The sequence below is a fragment of the Equus caballus genome, chromosome 18 (assembly GCF_041296265.1).
Source record: "Equus caballus isolate H_3958 breed thoroughbred chromosome 18, TB-T2T, whole genome shotgun sequence".
Lineage (NCBI taxonomy): Eukaryota > Metazoa > Chordata > Mammalia > Perissodactyla > Equidae > Equus > Equus caballus.
The window spans coordinates 66,721,731-66,733,467 of record NC_091701.1 but is presented as its reverse complement, the minus strand read 5'-3'; the positions used below and the strand labels follow the sequence as shown (position 1 = coordinate 66,733,467).

At 40.5% G+C, this 11,737-nt stretch overlaps 1 pseudogene; it reads left to right on the top strand.

The window, feature by feature from the left end:
* Positions 1–3,420, top strand: LOC100069156 (lysine-specific demethylase 3A pseudogene; annotated as a pseudogene).
* The last annotated feature ends 8,317 nt before the right edge of the window (positions 3,421–11,737 follow it).

Below are 11,737 nucleotides of genomic sequence, written 5' to 3'. Positions count from 1 at the left end.
ATGAATGTTATAGCTGGAAACTCCCGCTCAGGAAAGCAACTGGTAACTAATTTCCTTACTTCCTCCTCTTCTTCCCAGTAACTAAACCAGAAAAATGAATTTCTAGGGCTTCTTTTGACTAGGTGTGGAAGACACTGTTGGATGGCTACCCAACAGCTATTCCATTCTCTCTTGCTGTCAGGGCCCCAGTTTGTCTGGAATGAGGGGATAGATTGGATTTTTGTTCTCAATCTTTCATTCCCTCTCTGTAATAGAATTATACATCTAAACCTTTTGGCGTGTGAATTTGTGGCACTTTCCACTGGAGTAGGTAAAGTATATATTCCTGCCTAGTTTGTGATGGACTTGGTCAGGTGATTTGTTTGGCAAATGGGATGTTACTGGACACGACATGAGCAGAGACTCTAAATGTGTTGGTGTGATTTTATCTAACTTCTGATGCATCTACCGTTTGCCATAAGAAGAGTATGCTGTGGTGCCCAGTAGTGTCAGAATAAGAAGATACTTGGGACAGACATGAAAACACACACAGCCTGGATCCAAGTACAACTGATCCCTGCCAAACCTAGCAGAGTCACACATGACCTGCATGCCCATAATTGAGAAACAAATGCTTATTCTTGCAAACCACTAAGATTTGGGGGTTGCTTGTTATGGAACATTATCACAGTAATAGCTGACTTATATAGGTAGCAGTCTGCCCAGCTCCAGAGGATGAATCATAATTGATCTAAGCTAATCTTATTGTTCTTCTCCGTACACGTGATTTTTCCAGATTCTCTTGGAGCTAGGGGTGGCCAAATGACTCAGAGTTGGCCAATGAAATATATAAAGATGTCTACTGGGGACTTCTGGAAAAGTTTTTGCTTCCCTGATAAAAGGCACAGTGGGAGCTGGAAGTATTTTTTCTTTCTTCATCTTTGCTTGAAAAGTCAGTGAGTGTCTTGAGACCATAAACTGAAAGGCACAAAGATGAAAACATAACAGCTAAGGATGATTGAGCAAACAAATAGAAATAGAAAGTCTAGAGTTTCTATTTCATTCATTGTAAGAACATTTTAATTTCATTGTAAGAACAATGAAGCAATTATCTTATGGTTGCCGTTAACCAAAAATGTGGTGGGAACTGATTTGGATACAGAAAATTACCCCCCGGTCAACATTAGATGCCACCATGTCAAATGGTGCTCTCTGAAAAGGAAGCTATGTCAAGTGTGGAGCCACACGGTAAGAGCATCTCAGAGTGTTGTTAGGGAGCAAGCTGTCCAAGGTGTTCAAGAAATGAGTGATGTATGTGATACCACCATCTTCAGCTTGCACTGGGCGTATCCTCAGTGTGAGTTTGGAGTGTGTGTACATTGCCAGAAGAAGAGGAAAAATTGTCAACAGGGTACTCCCTACAAGACTTTTCCTTGGCTTAGATGCATGAAGAGTCAAGTACATGAACCGGGGAACTTGATGCCTATGCGGATCATTCTTGGAAAAGCTCTCTAATGAGGTTGAAGGCTCTTCCTTCTGTAGGACCAAAATGTGGAATAGAGGCAAATTGTCCTTGTTCACAGAGGCAATTCAAGCTCTTTCCAAAGCCGGCCTTGAAGGAAGATGTAAAACAGACTTCCTTAGTTGGAGAAAAATCTATTCTTGGTGCTATGCTCCTGCAGAATCGCTCAGTGTTGGAGCCAGCAGCCGTGGGTGGAGGTGCAGCCTCCAAGTGAGCCAGCAGCATGAAATCAGCCTTTTCAATCAGTGCTTCTCCTTTAACCTGGCTGGCAGACCTACCCAGGGGGGATGTCAGCAAGGAAGAAAAGACGGGAAATGGACTCAAGAATACACTAAAAATCCTTGATATCTTTGCTTCTTTGGTAGAAAACAAGCCTTCCCCCAATTTATGTAAGAACCTTAAGGACTACTGACAAACCTAGGATTCTACACTCCTCACTGTTGGCTGTGTGGTAACTGTTTGCTGTCCTTGTAAGATCTCAACAACAGGAGCAACTGGAGTGTGTTCAGAGAGTGCTGGAAACAAGGGCCAGTGATGGTGTCTGGAGTGCATCCTAAATTGAACACTGAATTTTGGAAAACTGAATCTTTTGGCAAAGAGTTTTGTGACCAGGAAGTCGATCTAGTTAATTGTAGGAATGTCTTAGTCTGTTTGGGCTGCTATAACAAAATACCATAGACTGGACAGCTTAAAAAAGAAACATTTATTTCTCACAGTTGTGGAGGGTGAGAAATTCAAGATCAAGGTGCCAGTAGATTTGGTATCTGGTGAGGGCCCACTTCTTGGTTCATAGATGGCTGTCTTCTCACTGTGTCATCACGTTGTGAAAGGGGGGAATGGAGCTCTCTGGGGTCTTTTTCACAAGGGCACTAATTCCAATTGTGTGGGTTCTGCCTTCATACCTAATCACCTCCCAAAGGCTCTCCACCTCTCAATATCATCACTTTGGGGATTGGGTTTCAACATATGAATTTTGGGGGGATACAAACATTCAGTCTCTACCAAAGACCAATTAAATCATCACAAAAACCACAGTAGGAAACTTCTGGAATGGACTCAAAGATGTTCCTAATCTCTTGGGAAATGAAAAAGAATTAATGATGTTGAATCTTAAGGACTGGCTATCAGGAGGACATTTTAGAGATATGATGCCCTCCAGGCTTGATGATCTGATGGTCAGCGTCCCATTGCTTGGAGTGTGCAAGGTGAGATGACATACTGATTTTGTCTCTAGGCTGACAAACTACTTTGTTTGGCCAGATTGGGGTCCCAAGGTGTATAATGCTTGTGGATTAATTACTCTAGAAGATCGAAATTGCGGAGCAACGTCTTTACTGAGACGTGTCTGGTGCAGCTAATGTCCTGGTCTATGTGAGAATTCCCAAGGACAGTGCGACCAAGAAGACCTTAAAGCTGTCCAAGAATGGAAATTCTCATGAACTCACGATAAAGCAATTTATTAAAGGAAAAGAGAAGCCAGGAGCCTTCTAGCCTATATATGCTAGTGAAGACGTGGAAAAGATAGGAGAATTCCTTAAAATGGCATCAGAAGAGCTTTTTCAAGAACACCCAACAACCTTGATCCTATTAATGATCAGAGCTGGTATTTAGACTGATCACTGAGACAGCATCTTCATCAAGAGTATGGGGTTCAAGGCAGGGCTATTGTACAGTTTCTCAGAGATGTGGCATTCTGCCCAGCCTGAATTCCATACCAGGTTCATGACTTATATAGCTGTATCAAAGTGGCTGAAGATTTTGTTTCTCCAGAGCAAGTTAAACAATGCTTCTGGCTTATTCAGGAATTCTGTTATCTGTCACAGACTCATACCAATTGTGAAGTTAAATTACAGATGAATGTTATCTACCACGCCATTGCTATAGTGAAAGCCAGTGAATCCAGTTTTGGCAAACCCTAAGGGTTTCAGAGATGCCTTAACCTCTGTACAATGGAAGTGAATTATTGGCAGCTGTTCAAACTCTTCGGGCAAGATTCCTGTGGACTTTGAGAATTATGTTACCTCATCTTTTTTTTTATATGTACCCGACTTTTGAGGATACTCTGTCTAATGTATGTTTCTAGTGTTTACAGACACTAAGTGTGTATGTGTGGTAACTATTTACAGAACATGCATCTTTAAACTGTGATTTTTCACCTAGTACAGAGCTTTTACCAAGTTGTAAAAACAAAAACCTCTTATCAGCCCTGGAGCAATACCTGCGGTTATCCCTAGCTACTTGGTTGGATAGCTTAGTCAAAACGCATTTCTAACTGTTAGGAATTACTTTGCATAGTCTATTTGGGTTATATTTTGTTTGTATTTGTCTGAATACCTCTCCTCTGCCCTTCAGGGTTCAGAAGAGTGATGGGAGAAATGAACAGCTCATGATGCAGTTCTTATTATATTGCATAGGATTGGCATTGTATAGCAGAAGTCAATTATTGTACAGTTCTTGGAGTTCATCATCTTCATGAAATGAAGTTTTTTATTTAAATGAAACTTTGCTAATTTTAAGTGTTAAGCATTTTGCATTAAAATATTCATATAATAAAGTTTACAAAATACCTTTGCTAAAAAAAGTGATGTAGCGTTAAAACACACAAGACAAAAACTAATTGCAAAGAGAAATAGATGAATCCACTCTCATAATTGGAGACTTCAACACCCCTCTCTCAGAATGTATAGATCCAGCAGGCAAAAATCAGTAAGGATATAGTTGAGCTCAACAATGCCATCAATCAACTGAATATAATCAACATCTATGGACCACTTCACCCAACAACAGCAAAATACATATTCTTCTCAAGCTCACGTGGAACATTCACCAAGATAAATGTTCACCAAGACCACATTCTGGACATAAAACACACCTCAACAAATTTGAAAGAATAGAAATCATACAATGTCTGCTCTTAGACCACAATGGAATTAACTATAAATCAATAACAGAAAGACAACCAGAAAGTCCCAAGATTAAACATAGAGATTAAACAACACACTTCTAAATATCACACTGGTCAAAGAAGATATCTCAAGAGAAATGAAAAAATACTCTCAACTAAGATGAAAACACAATTTATCAAAATATGGGGGAGGCAGTAAAAGCAGTGCTTAGAGGGAAATTTGTAGTATTAAATACATATATTAGGAAGGAAGAATTTTCTACAATCAGTAATCTAAATTACCACCTTAGGAAACTAGAAAAAAGAAGATCAAATTAAAGCCAAAGTAAGCAGAAGAAAAGAAATAGTAAAAATTAAAGCAGAAATCAATGAAATTGAAAACAGGAAATCAATAGAGAAAATCAATGAAACCAAAAGCTCTTTCTTAGAAAATATGAATAAAATTGATAAGCCCCCAGCCAGACTAAGAAGAAAAGAGAGTGCACAAAGTTCTAATATCAGAAATGAAAGAGGGGACGTCACTATAGATCCCATGGACATTAAAAGGACAATCAAGGAATACTATGAACAACTCTATGCATGCTAATTTGATAACGTAGATGAAAGAGACCAATTCTTTGAAAGACACAATCTGCCAAAACTCACACAAGAAATACACAATCTGAATAGGCCTATATCTATTAAAAAATTTAACCAATAATTAATAACCTTCCAAAACAGAAAGCGCCAGGTTCAAATGGGTCCACTTATGAATTCTTCCAAATTTTTAAGGAAGAAATTACACCAATTATATATGATCTCTTTCAGAGGAGAGAAGCAAAGGGAATCTTCCTAAATCATTCTATAAGGCTAGCATTAGCCTCATACCAAACTAGACAAAGACATTACAAGAAAATAAAACTGCAGACCAATATCTTTCATGAACATAGATGTAAAAATCTTCAACAAAATATTAGAAATCAAATCCAATGATGTATAAAAAGAATTATATACCACTGCCAAATGGGATTTATCCCAGATATGCAAGGCTAGTTCAATGTTTGAAAATCAGTTAATGTAATCCGTCACATCAACAGGCCAAAAAAGAAAAATAACCATTTAGTAATCATGAATAGATGCAGAAAAAGCATTTGACAAAATCCAACACTCATTCATGATAAAAACTCTCAATAATCTAGGAATAGAGGAACCTTCCCCAACTTGATAAAGAATGTCTACAAAAAAATACTACAAGTAACATCATACTTAACGATGAGAGACTTGAAGCTTTCTTATTAAGATCAGACACAAGGCAAGGATATGCCCTCTCTCCACTCCTTTTCAACAGTGTACTGGAAGCTCTAGCAAATGTAACAAGACAAGAAAAGGAAATAAAATATATACAGATTGGGAAGGAAGAAATAAAACTCTCTTTGTTCACAGATGACATGATCATCTATGTAGAAAATCTGAAAGAATCAACAAAAAAATCTTGGAACTAACAAGCAGTTATAGGAAGTTTGCAGGATCCAAGGTTAATATACAAAAGTCAATTACTTTGCTATATACCAGCAGTAAGAAAGTGGAATTTGCAAATAAATTTTAAATTTACATAATACTATTTGTATTGGTATCCAAAAAAGAAGAAATGCTTAGGTACAGATGTAACAAAATATGTACAAGATGTATATGAAGAAAACGGCATAATTCTGATAAACAAAATCAAAGAAAAACTAAATAAATAGATATTGCATGTTCATGGATAGGAAGACTCAATATTGTCACGATGTCAGTTCTTCCCAACTTGATCTATAGATTCAATGCAATGCCAATCAAAATCCCAGCAAGTTATTTTGTGGATATTGGCACACTTGTTCTAAAGTTTATATGGAGAGGCAAAAGACCCAGAAACACCAACATAATATTAAAGGAGAACAAAGTTGGAGGACTGACATTACCCAACTTCAAGACTTTCTACGAAGCTACAATAATCAAAACAGTGTGGTATTGGTGAAAGAACAATTAGGTCAGTGGAACAGAATGGAGAGTCAAGAAATAGACCTACATAAATATAGTCAACTGATCTTTGACAAAGGAGCAAAGTGATGCAGTAGAACAAAGATAGTCTTTTCAACAAATATTGCTGGAACAACTGGACTTCCACATGCAAAAAAAAAAAAAAAAAAATCTAGCTACAGATCTTACACTCGCCACAAAAATTAGCTGAAAATGGATCACAGACCTAAATGTAAAATGCAAAACTATAATCTAAAAGATAACATAGGAGAAAAACAAGGTCATCCAGATGACCCTGGGTATGGCAATAACTTTTTGGATACAACCCCAAAGGCACAATCCATGGAGGAAAGAATTGATAAATTGGACTTTATTAAAATTAAAAACTCCTGCTCTGGAAAAGACAATGTAAAGAGAATGAGAAGACAGCCACAGGCTGGAAGAAAATATTGGCAAAAGACATTTCTGATAAGGGACTGATATCCAAGATAGAAAAGAACTCTTAAAACTCAGCAATAAGACAATAACCTGATTAAAAAATGAGCCAGAGAACTTAACAGACACTTCACCAAAGAATATGTACAGATCGCAAATAAACATATGAAAAGATGCTTCACATTATAAGTCATCAGGACAATGCAAATTAAAGCAACAATGAGATACCACTGCACTCCTCTTAGAATGGCCAAAATCTGGAACAGTGACAGCACCAAATGTTGACAAGGCTGTGAAACAGCAGGAACTCATTCGTTCCTGGTAGGAATGCAAAATGTTACACCCCCTATAGAAGTCAGTTTTGTGGTTTCCTACACAACTAAACGTACTCTTACCATATAATCCAGCAATCATACTCCCTGGTATTTATCCAAAGGAGTTGAAAAGTCACACAAAAATCTGCACACAGATGTTTACAGCAGCTTTATTCATAATTGCTAAACCTGGAAGCAACCAAGATGTCTTTGGTAGGTGAGTGGATAAATAAACTGTGGTACATCCAGACAATGGCATATTATTCAGTGCTACAAAGAACTGAGCTATCAAGCCGTGAAAATATATTGAGGAACCTTAAATACATATTACTCAGTGAAAGAAGACAATCTGAAAAGGCTACACACTGTGTGATTTCAACTATATGACTTTCTGGAAAAGGCAAAACTATAGAGATAGCAAAAAGCTCAGTAGCTGCTAAGTGTTGCAGGGGAGGGGGGAAGGAAGAATTAAAAGAAAAAGTGCTCTCGTCTTAGATTATCACATACTTAAGTAGCCCACTTACTGCTGCCATTTCCCAGTATTCAATTTATGTCATATGGCGACAGGTGGAGTTTCAACGCATTCTGATACAGTTTCTTAAATTGGTTTAGTTTAAGAATTTATAACACTTTCACGTCCTAAGAAGTTGAATGAGAGATACAACAACTATTACAATAATTAACATTATAATATTAACATTATTGAGTGCTTACATAGAATTAAATAGAATTCATTTAGTAAAAAGGATTCTGGCTTTGTAATCAAAGATCTGAATTAGAATTTGAGTTCTATTGTTCATTATCATATGACTTTGGGCAAGTTACTTGACTTTTTCTGGGCTATACTAATCACTCTTCTGCCTTATTTATGGTTATAGACATCATTGAGGTCTTCTATGGTATTACATTGCATTTTGTAAATGGCAGGGGGGGTCCGGATAGATGAGTTTCTATAAACAGTACCTGTCTTCAGGACAGCTGTGTGCAGTGACAGCGAGGCAGCAGTTTTTATATGGTTGTTCTGAGGCAGGACATCTGGTTAGAATCTTCTCTTGCTACTGAACAGTAAGCCTGTCTACATGTGATGATGGTAGGTCTGCTCTGAAACTGAGTAAGCCATAGTTTCAGGTCCCACTGGCCTATAACAAATTGACCACATTCACTGTTGCAGCTTAAGGACAAGGACTTCATCTTACCTTTTCAGGAAGTATAAACTCAAAAACTTGTTGAATAAAATTGGATTTTTGGACACCAGGAATTTCTAGGCCCTCCTTGGCATGATTAGAACATTGTGGGTCTTTGCAGGGAAATAAAGCTTCCCTGGATTTCTTCACGCTCCGGTGAAAAGTTCCCCAACACTCTTCACATACCATGAGAATTAGATCTGTCCACTTATCTGGTTAATTGCTTTGATCTGAAATGACAATAAAATTTCTCTTCTATCTCTGAGAGAGCCAAATGGTTACAACACAGGCTAGCTCCCTAGGTTATGCCCCAGGGTGCCAGGACTACCGATGGCAGTGCTATCTCCTTCGGTATGAAGCCCAGGCCTTGGAGGCATCTTTAGGTCATAAAATTTGAGACTTATGGGGTTATCTGGCCCCTGGTGGTATTTTATTCACAAGAGGTGCAAGGACTCAGACTCATATTTCTAAGGAGACTATTTCAGGAGGGGAAGCGGACAGCTGCCTCCTTCTTTATAAGCAGAGAAAAATCACTTTCCATCATCACTCATCTATGGAGTGTCCAGCTACTCGAGTAAGACATTTGATCTGGGTCTCACTGCAATACCCTGAGGGGGCTGGTATGCTTATTATTTACTGTACGGTAATTAACGTGAAATCTCTCTCTGATCTAGGATACCTCATGTGCATATTCAGGATAAAATTAATAAAGATAAATATTAACAACTCAATGGTTTTGACATAATTGTAAGATTATCTCCTGAGTTTCTAGCCAAGGGGATTGATGGCCAAGATGTGGCCTGAACTGTAGATGCGTCCCCCAAATCTTCCCTTTTTAAAAAAAAAAAAAAAAAGAACAGCACATACTTTATTTAGGGAAAAAACCCTTATACCCTTATGAGTATGGGTCCAGGCATAGGCAGAAGCGTGCAGTGACTAAGAAGTGAAAAGGTCGGGGGACTACTGCACGGCTGAGACTTGGGGAGGCCAGAAGCCCCCACTCCTGGAGGGCACATTGCAACAGGTTAAAGGGGACACAGGAGCCAGAGGTCAGCATTCTTGGAGGTGAAGATCCCTTGGGAACTTATCTTTTGCTGTTCCAGGAGTTATACCCCCGGGCCGGGTGTTCCAGAGGCCTGAGGGAAAGGCTGGTGTGTGTCCCTTCAGCTCCAGGGGGCTCCTCCCCCGGGGCAGCAGTCCTCTCAGAGACAGACTATCTTGATAGGAAGAGCCAGGACAGAGAGCAGCTCTCCATGGTAGGTCCACAGCTCTAGCTTTGCCTCAAGATGGGATGTGTCCAGGAGCTCCGATTTCTAGGGCTTGGAGGAGGGATGAATATCTAGAAACTTCAAGGTATCACTTTTTTGCCTCCATCATCCAAAGGTGAGAACGCCAGGGGCAGAGCCCAGCGTAGGAGTCTGAGTCATTTTCTTGGCTCAGTCATTCAACGGATTGAAAAAACAAAGACAGCCAAAAAGCAAAAACAAAAAATAAAACCACCCCAAAGCTGAGAAGCATCACTATGTCTTCGATGACTCCAGGGAGCCTCCATTTCCCCGTCTTCCTCAGAGAGAATTCTTAGTGGGATATTCAAAGGCTCCCAAAGAGGTACCAGACTGGGCAGAGTCAAAGTAAAGGCTGGAGCCCTGGATCCCTCAGAGGGGCACTTACAGCACACCAGCCTCCCTATTCTCATCCAGCAAAAGTCCGGAAGCTGAGGCAGCCCAGCCCAGGTAAAGGGAGGTGCTTGCCACCAGGTGCTTATGGAAGTCCCAGGTGATGATATGGGCTTGTCCAGCAGGTGAGGATTAGGGTCAGGATGAGGATGATGAAGATGATCCTGGAGGTAAACACCAGGCAGATTATGGACGCTTTGTCTTCTACACAGGTGTTATACCTGGCCCCAGCAAGGTAGACCAGCAGGCTCATCAGGGCGACAAAGAAGATGGTGATGCAAAGGGACGTTGGTAGCCTGCAGTTCCTGAGGGCAGTGCCAGCAGCAGAGGTATCCATCTTACACTGCCTCTGACCCAGGCTCTGTACCACACAAGACATCCACAGCCCCTCCCATACCAGCTGGGACGGCAATGATTCTGTTGCTGAGGCAGGTCGTTACCTTCCACAGGGCCAGGATCAAGCCATTCACCCAGCTGAGCAGCATCAGGATGATGCCCAGGATTTGCAGACCAGTCAAGGCTACAGTGAGGTTGAGAAGTACAAAGGAGACTGAAGGACCTCCAGAGGGTGGGGATGGGGGCAGAAGAGGGTATCACTCTATCACTGCACAGCCGGCAGAAAGGGCGGAGACCGTAGCTCCCGCTCAGACTCATCGGAGGAAGGATGCTCCAGACTGGGGGGGGGGGGGGGGGGGGGGGGAGTGCATTCTCTGGAGGCCCCGGGGTGGTGGTGAGCAAACCTGCTAGCCGGCTTTGGGAACCACAGTGGTTGAGGGAGCGGGTCCTAGAACCAAATGGACCTTGAATCTCCTCTCTACCACTTACCAGTGCTTTGACCTTGAGCAATTCACCTAACCTTCATGGGCCTCAGTCTCCTATCCTGAAAAATAGAGATAACAAGGCTGCATTTTAACGTGTAACTACATCCTAAGGTGCAGATTAAATGGCACGTGGTGAGCCCTAAATAAACGTTGGGTATTATTCTCATTATTATGTTATTATTATATCTCTGGGGCCCTTAAGAAAGTTCGAATTATCTCTGGAATGAGATGTTTCCTGTCTGACTCTCCCTCCGCCATTCCCTCACCCTTCTGTTCCCCAAAACACACACATACATCTGGCCTGCAGCACCGAGAAGGCAGGACGAGGGTCAGCATCACTGTGGCTTGCGCAGAGGTGTTTGTTGAATTGTGCCTCCTCTTTTTAATTGTATAAAGAATTCTGCACACCATTGTAGGTTTCTCTAGTCTATTAGTAGATTCAGCAATGAATTACTGCTATCAAAGCATTACTGTCTTGATTGCAAAAGATATTATGTAGTACACTTGCAAGCAGGGACTATCAGAGCTGGAAGGCATATCAGTGAGGACGGCCTCCTCCCACTTTACTGATGAGGAAACAGATGCCCGTGGAAGATCAAGTGATTGTCCCAGTGATTTAGCCACTGTGACTGGGTTGAGGGTTGAGCTACATGTTTTTTGCCCTCCAAGAACTGCCAGGGTAGACTTTATAATGTCTTGAATAGGAAATATAGGCCCACAGTAACTGGCATACAGATTGTTCCTTCTACAGATCTTCTGAAAGAGGCAGAGATATTCACTGTGGCCTAAATTCTTATTAAAAGTTGGACGTTAGAAGAAAAAAGACAAATATAAAATAGCAATTTATTGTCTTTGGTTCAAGATATTCCCAATTATTGGACATACCGATGCAGGTGTGCTTTCTGG